The sequence below is a fragment of the Brachycentrus maculatus genome, unplaced genomic scaffold, assembly GCF_059751285.1.
Source record: "Brachycentrus maculatus isolate JH-2025_06_01 unplaced genomic scaffold, ASM5975128v1 h1tg000449l, whole genome shotgun sequence".
Lineage (NCBI taxonomy): Eukaryota > Metazoa > Arthropoda > Insecta > Trichoptera > Brachycentridae > Brachycentrus > Brachycentrus maculatus.
Window position 1 is genome coordinate 210,252 of NW_028281196.1, and position 14,523 is coordinate 224,774.

Consider the following 14,523-nt stretch of genomic DNA (forward strand, 5'->3'; position numbering starts at 1 on the left):
TCCAGATTTTGTGAACAAGTATTTGGACACACTCAAAATGTTGTATATAGAAATCAGTGTTTGATATTTACATTTAATGTATAAATTGGATAAACTTAAAATATTACGAATAATCGGTTATGTTTGAAGAGTATTGAATAGTTTTGAAGTAATTTACGAAGTTGTTGAAGTAACGGTAATTCTCCAGTTTAATTAAACTTTAAATTTTACCTTTATGAAACTGATAAATTATCAAATTCATAAGAACAAGGTGGTCAAAAAGCACCTTTATATAATAATTTTTAAAAATTTTCTTATCAGTGGGAACATAGAGAATAGGGGGGAGGCTTTAGTCATTTCGTTCACTCCTTTCAAGAACGTCATAAATCAAAAAACTTGATTTTTCAGGAGAACGTTTTTAAAGTTTAAAAATATAATACATTTTTTTTAAATAAATAGCAAGCCACTTATCGAACTTTTTACTGTGAAACAGATCTTTTAGGTAAAGCCTGAAGGTTTTTTCTCTATTTGAAAAATATTTAGTACATTTAAAAAAATAATTATACAATACCTTTTCTTCAAAATGCAAAAACAACACTTTCTGCCCTGAAACGGGTAAATATTAAGTTGAAAATATGTCTCTTTTGCTGGGATATAGTATATTTTCTGAGCATTCCGAAAACATGCACAGCTGAAAATTGACGAATTTTGATTTATGACGTTCTTGAAAGGAGTGAGCGATATGAGTAATGTTACCTGAGTTAAAAGAAAAGGTACGGGCTGTCGATTATCTCGCCTTAAGATGTGAACATAAAAAAATAACGATAAATTAAAAACTGTCATTCCTCGCTGGACCATCCTGTAGATCGTGTGTTATTGACTCGATATTAATAATACGTAGTAACATAAGTCGACGTACAAACTCCGAGTACTCGGATAAGCAAAGTTTTCAGATTTTCAGGCAGTACTAAGTACGCATTTGAAAGGATCTTGCGTTGAAAGTGGATCTAAACAACCCCCAAGTATGACGTCGCCGTTAATTAAATAATAAGCCCGGAATTCGCAACCCTTTTCTAGTGCCAAAAGCTATGAGCGCACAACAGCACCCATAGACATGGGAGATCGAATTAAAAAATTAATTGAATTTCACAATTATTTTGAGTGTGTCCGGATGTTTGCTCACAAATTTATTTAAATTTTAATATAAATTTCTTGAATGTTTTCCGCGGATACTTTGTAGCACATTTTATAAACTTTATAAAATAAATAACTTTGTTATAATTACTTTTTTACCAATATTATTTAACCTACCGGTTTCGACAAGAACGTTGTCATCATCTGAGTTTATTTTAATTCAAAAACATTAAAAACATTAAAATACTCTCACCAAAAAACTTCCACACACTCCGTGAAAGCGGAGGGCTGATCACCTTTACTTCATGTGCTGACTATCAAGATAACACTGCGTTTATATTATGCAGTGCCCTACCCATCATTAAGTTGCGGATAAGGGTTTGAAGAATACGTATATCGTAGTAGTAAAGAAGAAAGTGACCAAATAACAAAACGTAAAATTTTCAGGAGGGCCATTTAAGTCACTTTTGCTTGGCAAGAAAATAAACATCAATGCAGTTAGTCATTTTTAACAAGTCAATATATTATACTTCCAAGTTTAAAATCCTTTGGGATGTTTTTCAGGGCAATATTAAGCTAGTAAGATATCAAACAGTCAATGATCACGTTTTTGTAAAAAATAAATGCACCCGGTCACTTTCTCCTGTATGACTGCAATGCATTTTGTATTATAATTTCGAATAAAAACTTTGACAGGAATTATGCAAGAAATCTTAAAAACGCACAATAAAAAAATTGCACGTTGATTGACGTGATTAAATCAAGTAACGGTTAAATCTTTAAAACAAGTCGGTTTTTTCATTCGATCTACCACGCCTAGTTGAAAGTTATAATCAAATTTGATAACCACGAACACTAGCGAATTACTTAGGGTTTTTGACCTATCGGTAAGCGGCTTTGGAGGAGCGACCCGAATGTGAACTTTTCGGCAGTGAACTAACTACTCCAAACTTTCTCACGTAAATACTTAGTCCAATTTAAAAGCAGATTAACGAGACGCCCTGCCCAAACGTTCATAAATTACAAAACTACAAACAAATTTTCATTTTACTCCACGCACAGGCGAACGCAAGGACGCTTCAACCGACATTTTGTTTTATGTATTGTATATGTTTTCAAAGTAATTTTTTTTGTTAAAGCACAAAATAAAAGCAGTTAATTTTTTTAATTTTCTTTCATTTGTATACATTTATTTAAATCACAATTTTTACATATTTAGAACTCTTTTTTTTGCAGAGACCCACCAAGCCACCTTGTGTGTCCTGTCGGTGGAGTTCTTTTTTAATACAATGAATTTATTAATTTTGACAGTTTTTTATTGTTGTCCGCCTCCGTAGTGTAATGGTCAGCACACTGGGCTACCGTACTGGAGGTCCCAGGTTCGATTCCCAGGGGAGGGTTAAATAAACATAAGTTATTTTTTCACTCTAATATTTATTCAATATTCCCCTGGATTGGTACCTGAAACGGAGGGCTGATCACCTTTCCTTCATGTGTTAAGGATCAAGATAACACTGCGTTTATATGATGCAGTGCCCTATGCACCATTGGGGTGCGGATAAGGGTTTGAATTGAATAAATAAAAAAACCTTTTTTTTAACTTCTTTTAATATTGACACTTATCCGCACCCAATGGTGCAAAGGGCACTGCATCAAGTTGTTGCAAAGTTAATATAATCTGTGGCATTTTGGGTGTCCAAATCCTTGTTAACAAATCTACGATTCTCGACTTTTAGACAGAGGTTGTTCTTACATTCTGACATCTCAACATAAACAAAGAAGAGTATGAAAGTTTGGGTATTTACAGTGCTTATGATCCGTCGTAGGCTGGATTAAGTAATCAATCAATACACGTGTAACATTCACCATTTTACCCATGATTCACAATTATACTATTGTCTCTTATGGTTAGAGCATTTAACTATCGTGCTGGAGGTCCCTGGAGGTAGCCGAGCGTACTGACCATTACACTACGGAGTCGGAGGCGGACACTATTACATTATTATTATTATCATTATTTTATTAAGGTACAATCCGCAAAGCCTCTATTTTAGATGCTTGTCTTCAGGTAGGATGTAAGGATAGGGAAGGTAAATGTGAAAAATACATCACAAACACCCAAACCAATTGAAAATAAATCTTTCTTGAATTTATTTAGCTACAACATTTTGAGTGTGTCCAAATACTTGTTCACAAAATCTGGATTATCTCCAATTACAGGAGTTATATTCATATTATTTTGTTGACATCTCATCAAAGATGAAGAAGAATATGGAAGTCTGGGCATTTACGGGGCTGACGACCGTCATAGTATAAGAGTATATAATATAAGAGTTTCTGCTTTAAAAAAATTAAATTAAATTTAAAAATTTAAAAATTAAAAAAAAGCTTGTTTACATCTCACCAATAGATGTCTCTAGTGAAGTTCTAGTGATTCAAGAACAAGGTTTCTAAATTGGTTCATATATATAGAGCTTCCAAGAATTTGAGTAGTGTGGTTGTCAATAATGGGTAGAATTGGTGAATGTTACACGTGTGTAAAGTGATCACTTAAACCAGCTTATGACGGTCGTCAGCCCCGTAAATGCCCAGACTTCCATATTCTTCTTCATCTTTGATGAGATGTCAAAAAATAATTTATTTAGCAATTGGCGGGAATCGAACCCGCAACGCCAGTTTTGCAGTCGAGCGTCTACCCGACTACGCTACGGCACCTACCCATAATAGTAAATAAAACATTTCGTTTTAAATTCTCATCAAATAATATTTAAAGTTATTGCAACTCTGTCAATAAATGTTAAAGATACGAGTAATTGGTAAATAAATTAAAAAAAAACGGAAAATTTTCGCATTTTTCGTTATCTCTATTAATCGAACCCGGTACCATCAGTAAGTGCCAAATACGCTAACCACTGCACTATGGACGAATCACGAAACGCGCCATAAATAATCGAATCTTTCCCGGGAGAGAGCGAACGGCAAAATGGCGGCCAAACCGCGGGAAAATTGCGATAAACCCGAAATGTCCGCCATAACCGTCCATAGACACAATAAATGTTTTATTTGATGGGGGAATCCCACCAGCGCACGCGTGTTTCCATATAAAAAGACACATTACCTGAGACAAATGTGATCATATTTGCAAAAAAGCGTATAAACACTGGAGATAAAATATTTATTTCATTTGTGACTACAATTCTGAGTTCTGCGATTCCATTCGTTCTCGCAGTCAATGATATTTATTTTATATTTTAACATCCACACACATACTTACAAAATACAATTTACAGGAAAGTACTCTCAATGGGTTTTCCCGTTTTATTTACATTTTACAATACTTATTTTAACTAACTAACTAACCATCACGCCGCTTCCCCGCAGGGATAGGCAGAGAGATTAGACCTCCACACCACTCTGTCTTTGCAAACATTCTTCGCCTCTTCCACGTTCATGCATCTCCTGATACATACCCGCCGATTATTACAACACTTATTTTATTTTATTTTTTATGAATAGTAAATGATTTGTGCTTCAATTCTCCATTATCCATGTATATATATATATATATATATATATATATATATATATATATATATATAAATATTTATATATAAATATTTATATATATATATAAATATTTATATGTATATAAATATACATATATATATATATATATATATATATATATATATATATATATATATATATATATATATATATATATATATATATATATATATATATATATATATATATATATATATATATATATATATATATATATATATATATATATATATATATATATATATATATATATATATATATATATATATATATATATAATTATGTGTGTGTGCGTGTAAAAAAAACTGTTTACATTGAAACCTGTGGATGGAAGCATCTGTAGTTTCCGTAACTAGTGGTTAAAAAGAAGTGTTTTCTTTATAATTTAATGTGAAACTATAAATAACATAACAGTGTGTGTGTGCGCGCGAGTGTATTGTGTGTGTGTGTATGTGTGTGTTTAGTAAGTAGATATTTTCTAACTTCTAACTACTGAAACGTTTTACGGGATTGTTTATTATTATTATTATTCATTCTTATGTTTTCATTCAAACGTAAATGATTTAAAAGCGCGAGTTTCACATCCAATTTCAAAACTGTCACATTCAGGCTGAAACTAGGCGAGTTCGACATTTGGTAGCACATATTCCAACTTCTTATCGTGCAAATCTCCGGAGAGCGCGAAGAATTCAAGCACCCGTTAAATCAGAAATAGAAACAGATCGGCTGTACCTCCTCCTACTTGTGTGCCTACCCGGGAACGGGTTGTTGATGAGCAGCCATAAATAAGAAAAAAAATCTGCGTCTAATATTCTTTCTCTATGGAATTAAAAATGAGCTGTCACTTTGCGCGGGAAACAGACCCGGCGGAGAAGGATCTCGGCTTAATGACGACAAATTTGTCTATGGAAAAGAGAGTCTCTGTCCCTCTGTAACGTTAAGGACGAATCGTGACGCTGTTTGCGGCGGAAAATAGCTCAAGAAACTTGTCAAGAGGGTACCTAGTAAAGGCAATTCACTTCGGAAAATAGACAATTATTTATTTGATCTGTTTTAATCTAACGTTTAGAGATTTTAAGGTAAATTAAACTCACGATGTATCCAAAGATAAATCCGAAATACTGTAACACTTCAAACAAAACCTATTTTGGTCGAAAACACTTTGATTATTAAAAGGCTTGTTTTAGCGATTAGTTGTTTGACTGTCCTGAGTTGTACTTTGTTAAATATCTTTTCTGTGGGAGTCTGTCTCGGAACCTTAAAAAAATTAAAAAATTCCAAATAAATACATGGTTTTGAAAAGAAAAGAGTTATTGAAAGATCAGTAGTTAAAAAAATAAAAAATTTAATATTTTTCAATATGTATTCTAAAAAAGTCAAATTCTAATATTTACTCCAATATTAAAATATATACAAAAATGTGCGCGAAACTCGTGTGGCCCTTAGCGCGGCCGGTCGCGCTCTGAATTTGAACGTTTGAGGTCTTAAGAAAGACGTGGTGATATAGTTTGGACATGTGAAACGAACGGATGAGGAAATAACGGTATAAGTGACGGGTTGTGGTCCCGTGGTTAGTGCCACGGTCGCTTGAGTCAGAGTTTCTGAGTTCGAACCCACCTTACCACAATTCGATACCTATTTCTAATAACGAGCCGCTTAGACTCACAGAAAAAGTATGAAATGTGAATAATAAGAACACAAAAATGACTCCTTTTTCTAAAATATAAATAAAAAGTTTATGAGGCTAATGTAGTTAGAAATAGCAGCAGAATAAGATCGAGGAAAACTTAGCTATATGTCAAATATTTGTGTATTTGACATATAGCTCACTCCTTTCAAGAACGTCATAAATCAAAAATCGTCAATTTTCAGTTGTGCATGTTTTCGGAATGCCCAAAAAATGTACTATATCCCAGCAAAAGAGGCATATTTTTTAACTTAATATTTACCCGCTACAGGGCAGAAAGTGTTGTTTTTGCATTTTGAAGAAAATGTATTGTTTAATATTTTTTTTGAAATACACTAAATAATTTTCAAATGGAGAAAGAACCTTCAGGTTTTGCCTTTTTAGGCATCTGGTGCACAGTAAAAAGTTCAATAAGTGGCTTGATATTTATTTTAATACATTGTATTTTCAAACTTTAAAAACGTTCTCCTGAAAAATCAACTTTTTTATTTATGACGTTCTTGAAAGGAGTGAGCGATATTTGATCCCTCCCGGTCAGGAGTCGGAATTATCGGTGATAGGAGAAGAATGTTTACAAAAACAGAGCGGTGTGGCGTTCCATTCTCTCTGTCGGAATAATATTCAAGGTAAGCACAAAGATCTGCCCTAATGGCCAACGCTTTTGAAAGCTCCCAATGTACGCAATATCCTCCAGGCAGACACCGCCATTTCCCTTTTGAATATGTTTATAAAAATTCAAAAGCTCTTTAAAAACGCGACCATAATGATTGAGCAGACGTTTTAAATACCTCTCTCCACGCGAGCTTGCCACAGAATATCAAACGGGAAAATGCGATATTTTTCGCGAATGCTTTCAGAATTTGAATCACAATGAAATATTTAAAGCAGGGAGGTTTTAAATACAGAAATGGGTCCTTTTGATTTTTAAACGTTTTAACCCTCCTCGTTCAAAATATCAAAAAATCACGCGTGCTCCAAAAGCAGTACTTGAAAAACCCCAGACATATACACAGAGATATTGTAAGAAAATAACTAACTAACTATCACGCCGCTTCCCCGCAGAAAAGCAGAGAATTCTCTATTCAGAACGCCACACTGATTTGTCTTTCAAACATTCTTCTCCTCTTCCAAATTCATACGTCTCTTCATACATATTTTACGACATTTTGAGTGTGTCCAAATACTTGTTCACAAAATCTGGATTATCTCCAATTACAGGAGTTATTTTCATATTATTTTTTGACATCTCATCAAAGATGAAGAAGAATATGGAAGTCTGGGCATTTACGGGGCTTACGACCGTCATAGGCTGGTTTGAGTGATCACTTTACACACGTACATCTACATCTCACCAATAGATGCCTCTAGTGAAGTTTTAGTGATTCATGAACAAGGTTTCTAAATTGGTTCATATATATAGAACTTCCAAGAATTTGAGTAGTGTGGTTGTCAATAATAGGTAGAATTAGTGAATGTTACACGTGTGTAAAGTGATCACTCAAACCAGCCTATGACGGTCGTAAGCCCCGTAAATGCCCAGACTTCCATATTCTTCTTCATCTTTGATGAGATGTCAAAAAATAACATATTTTACGATGTGTGTGTGTGTAAAAAGTGTCGTGTGTCACTGTTTCATGCTGGTGTAGTAATTGTCCTGACGAAGAGACGGGTGCGTCTCGAAACCGGTGGACAAAAATCTCGGCGAGTGGTTATATACTAACATTACGAACATGTTTTAACAAACAAAAAAACCTTATCTGAAGGTGTAATTGAAAAATCATATAAAATCGCTTTGAAGTAGTTTTGCCATTCGTTCAGAGGTTTGTTTCTCGTTGAAAACGGGATAATGTGAACGTAATTAAACGGAAACATACCACCGGAAACGGTGGACGGCCCAAAATATTGCAACTTCGATTTAGATCCGGAAATTTGCTGTTAAAAATACACCTTATAACGATTGAACTAAAAAAATAATTAATTAATCATTATTCTCTTTGTCGTCTCAATACAGATGAATAAAATATGTAAGGCTGGGTATTTATAGGGCTAACGACTTGTCATAGGCCGGTTTTAGTGATCGCTTTATACACGTGTAACATAAATGATCAATCATAATCTGGTGGTGTCAAAAGTCTGCGTAATCAGAGGGCATGTATGACTAGATGAATGGATGTGAAGGAGGCGAGGAATGTATGTCAGGACAGAAGAGTGTGGAGTTCCATCCTTTCTGCCTACCCCTGCGGGGAAACGGCGTGATGGTAGATGTAGTAGTAGTAGTATATGAACTAAATACACATTGCAACAATAACTGTTGGCTGTCTCTATCTCGATGGGGTGACAAAATTTATGGAACTCTTTTAATATATCGAGAAGGCGCTTGTTTCTTTAACTAACTAACTAACTAACCATCACGCCGCTTCCCCGCAGGTGTAGGCAGAGAGAATAGAGCGCCACACCACTCTGTCCTTGCAAACATTCTTCACCTCTTCCACGTTCATGCATCTCCTCATACATACCCGCCGATTGTTACGACTCCTAACCTGACCACTTTCAAGTATTTGGCATACCTGATCGTGCCATGTTTTTCTCGGTCTTCCTCTGCTTCTTTTCCCACTAACATTCGCCTCATAAATTTGTTTTACCGTTCTTTCCTCACTCATTCGTTCCACATGTCCAAACCATCTCAACACACCTTTCTTAATTTTATCGATAATGCTTATCTCAGCTTTGCATTCCTTCCTTATTTCACTATTCGCACATTTATCATACATCATTTTGTTGCACATTCTTCTGAGAGATCTCATTTCGACTGCATTCAGTCTACTTTCATCCTTCTTTTGCCAACTCCATGTTTCACTTCCATACATTAGAGTTGGAACCAGGACTCCGTTGTGCACTGCCAGTTGAGCTTCTTTAGATTATTAATATTTCTTTAGATCATTAATATTAATATTTATGTTGAAAAGTTTGATCACCCCTGGTGCAGTGCTTAAAATGTCCTCTGAACCTTAAAATACACATCGGCGATAATTGATTACAAGGATTGAATTTACCTAGAAACGTAATACGACGAAATAATCTCAGGCTATCGAGAGCAACCCTTACAAACATTAATTACAGCACAAATCGCGCCAAGAGGGGAGTCAACACTTGAAAACTCCCACGAATTTCAAATAATAATATATAAAATCTTATTTATTGTAACTGCAGACAGTTCGTGTTCTTGTAACTGCAGACAGTTCGTCCTAAGAAGACGAAACGCGTCACGTATTAACATATACATAAATAAATGTAGAATTCAATCCAACAAACCGTGTTTTATTTTGAATATATTACCCAACAATTTTATTTATTGTTTCGGCATTAACTTTGTGGTAAGACATGTTACAATGATTAAAGAAAACACTTCGTTTTTTACTACTTGAGTTTTATTATAAACTACATGTTTCAGAAGTTAAACTTCCATCATTCAGGTCTCTATAATAATTTATTTTACAGACCTGAATGATGGAAGTTTAACTTCTGAAACATGTAGTCTATAATAAAACTCAAGTGGTAAAAAACGAAGTGTTTTCTTTAATCATTGTAACCCAACAATTTAATATAAAATCACCATTTTCTGAATGGATTGGCATTAAAATCCGTATAAACCCAGCATCGATTTCATTGCTATCTTCAAAAACCCAAATAAATATTTTTAATCACAATATTTTCGGTGTGTCCAAATTTTCGATCAAAAATTCAAGATTTTGTTTGAATTACTAGTAATTTCTATCGAGATTTTTTCGATGATCTTTACATGAACGAAGAAGAATATGGAAGTCTTGATATTTACAGGGCTTATGGCCTGTTATCGGTTGTTTAAGTGATCACTTTTCACACGTGCAACATTCACTATTCTACCTAATGATTTACAGGCGTCGCGACCTAACATGGGCTGGTTCGAGTGATTTTTATACGCGAGTAACATTTGCCATTCTACCCATGATTGACTACAATGTCGTAAAAAAGGAGACTTGGCATTTCTCTGTATCTCGTTATGCGAATTACTCGTTATGAGAGGTGCTCGTGATGAGAAATTCCACTGTTTATGTCGCTCACTCCTTTCAACAACGTCATATATCAAAAAACTAGATTTTTCAAGAGATCGTTTTAAAAATTTAATATTATAATAAAATATATTGAAAATAAATATCAATCCACTTATTGAACTTTTTACTGTGCAACAGATCTTTTTAGGTAAAACCTAAATATTTTTTCTCTATTTGAAAAATATTTTGGATATTTAAAAAAATAATTAAACAATACCTTTTCTTCGAAATTCAAAAACAACACTTTCTGCCCTACAGGGCAGAAAGTGTTGTTTTTAACATAACATTTAACCGCTACAGCGGGTAAATGTTATGTTAAAAATTTGCCTCTTTTGCTGGGATATAGTATATTTTCTGGGCATTCCGAAAACATGCATAACTGAAAATTGAATTTTTTTCATATATGACGTTGCTGAAAGGAGTGAGCGATGTATATATTATACAGTACCTACGCGTACATTGGATATGTGACCAGGCCGCTTAAATCGAATATTAGTAGCGTAAGCGTCATATATAGTACGTTATTACAAATTCCCAAATGCGGCCTAATTTCACGCTATCCTTGTTCTACCCGACCTGTCAGATTTGACATTTAATTATTAAAACCTGCCCCAGAGTGGCAACACCACGGCCATAGACTATAATAAAGTAAAATAATAGAGTCCGTTAAGGTGATACAAATTTCAGACTTCAAATCGGACGTTATATTGTATTTTATACAGAAGTTTGATTTTTTTTCAAATATATCCAATGTAGTACTCATGATTTAAAGTAGTATGAAAATCTTGTCTGAAATCTTGAGTAAAAATCGCGCACAAAGACTATGACAGCGCGCCGTACAGGCTTGCCAACTTGACGACTTACGCACTTTCTAGTCTTGAGAGTAAAAAATGTTTACAGATATTCACACTGACGGTATATATAGTAATAATATGAATGTACTTATGTTTTAAATTCAAACTTTTTATACAATACAGTATTACGACAAATTTGTTTTGTAAAATGTAAAATTCGATTTTTCAAAGTTCCAATTCGAAGTAAAAAAAACCTGTACTTTCATGTATTTCTCCAATTTATTTACATAATCAAATGACAATAGCACAGATCGCTTTGTGATTTTTTTCATTTGCCAATAACGAAATCTTATTATAAGCTTTTGATTTAAAAACAACAAAAAACAGAGCTATCATGTTTTAAAATCGAATAAGTCGCAGACAAGATTACGTCACAGGTGACCCCTCTCGAAAATTCGATTCGCGCGGGAGACGAGAAACGTCAAATTTGAAAACAAGATGGCCGCCAAGCGTGTAATTTAAATATCAAATGACGACTTTGCGGTACACCCAGTTTAATTAACGTGAATATCGGTTTGTTGTTTTAGCTTAAATACACAAATGGGGAGATTAAATGGTAATCGAGATGAAATAAAACAGGCATTTTCAATCATTATATTATAATACATTACGCAAACCACAGCGAAGAACTTTTGAGTTATACTTTAACAAAAATAGCGCTAATTATCCAAAATTCTAATTTTATAATTGTAACACATTAACATTCAAGTATTTGTGGTTTTTATTATATTTAAATTTTAAACGGATTTCATAAAATTTATTGTAATTTTTAAATAATAACTCTGTCTGAGATTATTTATTAATTTCGCATTAACTTTGTGAAATTAATTCTTCTTCTTATTCTAGGCCTTGTGGCCTATTTTTAAAGAGCGATTAGCCTCCTGCGATGTCGATTGCCAGCTGTCAATTCATCTCTTTGGTTGTCTGCCCAGGAATTATCTTCCTTGGGTTTGGCCGTGCAGTGCAATGTGGGGGAGTCTGGATGGTTCCATTATCCTCACACGCGCATACCATTGTCTCCTACGTTGCCTTCCCCATGTAACGACATCTTCCGTCTCGCATTTTTTAAAATCCTGATGTTCCTTAAATTTTTTTACCAAGTATATTGTAATGTAAAAGAAATCACTTGTTTAAAATTGTTTTTTGAGTTTATAATTGCAAACACGACTTGTTTCGAGAACAACAAACGTTTAAAAGAAAGTAAAAACTCGCAGTTTTCAAAACTAGTAATGTTTATATTAATAAACTCAAAAGTGCTTATCATGGTTTAATTAAAAATGCATTTCGTGCACGTTCGAAATAACAAACTTTAGATTACAAGACATTCGTAATATTTACGACGGAGTTTTTCTTATGGTCGTACATTTTAAGATGGTCCCGTATTGAGGTACATTGAAACAAGTCCCGTGGTGTATGGTCAAGCTAGATTTCAAGCATAGAGAAAAATTTTGTTGAAAATGACTTCTTACTGATAAAAACCTGTTCTTCTTTCTTCAATCATGAATTGCAAAACGTCGTGTCACTCAATTTTCCAATCATTCCTTATTTTCACTCTCAATCCCCTTAAACATTACCCTTACATTCAGTTTTATTTGTAACTTAATTATAGGTACACACAACACTGTAATTATTTCATGTAATTATTACAAAATATTGTTTTAAAAACAAAATACATGTTTTATGTTAGTACCTATTTGTATATAAAAAAATAAAAATAAATATTTTAAATTGTAACCTTTATAAAATATATTAGCCATAAGTGTGTTATGATTTTATTTTTTATATAAAATGTACCTTTATACATCTATTTTTCTATGTATAACCTTGAAACTGATTGTAAAACCCTTATATGTATAATTATTTTATATTTTACCAAAAAAAATATTTGATAATCGGACGACATTTTGTTCCGATTGATCCTTATTCGGTGTTTGGCGAAACGCCTCTATTATATCGTTATTTAACTCCTAAAAGTACATTTATTTTATGTTTAACATATTTGAAAAATATATGGATATTTATTATAGGTATATTAAAAATGGTACATTTTCTTCAAGTACCTACCTATACAAAAAAAAACATCTTTTTATACAATTTTTTATCACCTCTAAATTATCCTAAGTATGGTATTACAATAGGAGTATTATAATGTTTTAAAAAAGTAAAATTAATTAATGGTATAAATATCATTATTATTATTATTAAATATTTGTTTAAAAAGCTTCTGAGCCCAGCTTTTTATACTCATATTTATAAAAAATATATATAAAATTTTTACGTTTAATTTAATCGATATAAAATATATTTAAAATTTTACTAGATTAAAAGAAATATGGTAATTTAAAAAATGTTTTTATTAAAATAATTAACGAAAATTTATAACTGTTTAAATTAAAATATAGAAAAACTAACATTAAAAAATGTAAAATATAAATAAACTTTTGTAAATAATTTTATATCAGAATTATGTAACCTAGATATTATACTATGTAATAAATGTACTCTATTTAAGTTTTGCTTTTAGTATAATATTATTTTACGTATACATGAATGTAATCTAATAAATAAAAATTATTAAATACGTAAGTACTTTAGTCGCATTATTGTTATATTTTTTTAATATGGCAGCACTAAATATGAGCGGGAAATTTTTGACATTTGACAGGTGACTGTAAAATCTTTCTATACACTATATTCGAACGTATCAAATGCTGTTTTTTTTTCATGTAATTAGATTCGTGTGTATATAAAAACTATTTAAAAATAAGTTTTGTAATATGCAATTCTGTGTTTTTCTGTTGTCTCCATAATTTAGAAAATTGATGTCGATTTGAACTATATTTAATATATATTATATTACAATAAAAAAATGTTTTACATCTACACCTAGTCATTTGGCTAACGCCTCTGACATCACGAAAAGTCTGGCTAGGTTTCTCCCTCGGGCCATTCATCCTTTATCTCGGTCATTCTAACAAGCTTGCTCCGTAGGAATACCGCATCCGATGTACTGTTTTCTCTGCATGTTGTTTTTTTCTCCATACTTGTTGAATTCATTAAACATCGAATGATTTTAATTGTAAAAATATAAATATTTGCATACAGTAATTAAAATATAAATAAGCACAGTAAATGATAGGTATATTGTATGTTCATTGTTTAGATGTCAAATATATAAAAAAATAAATATGATTAAATTAATTTAAACGTA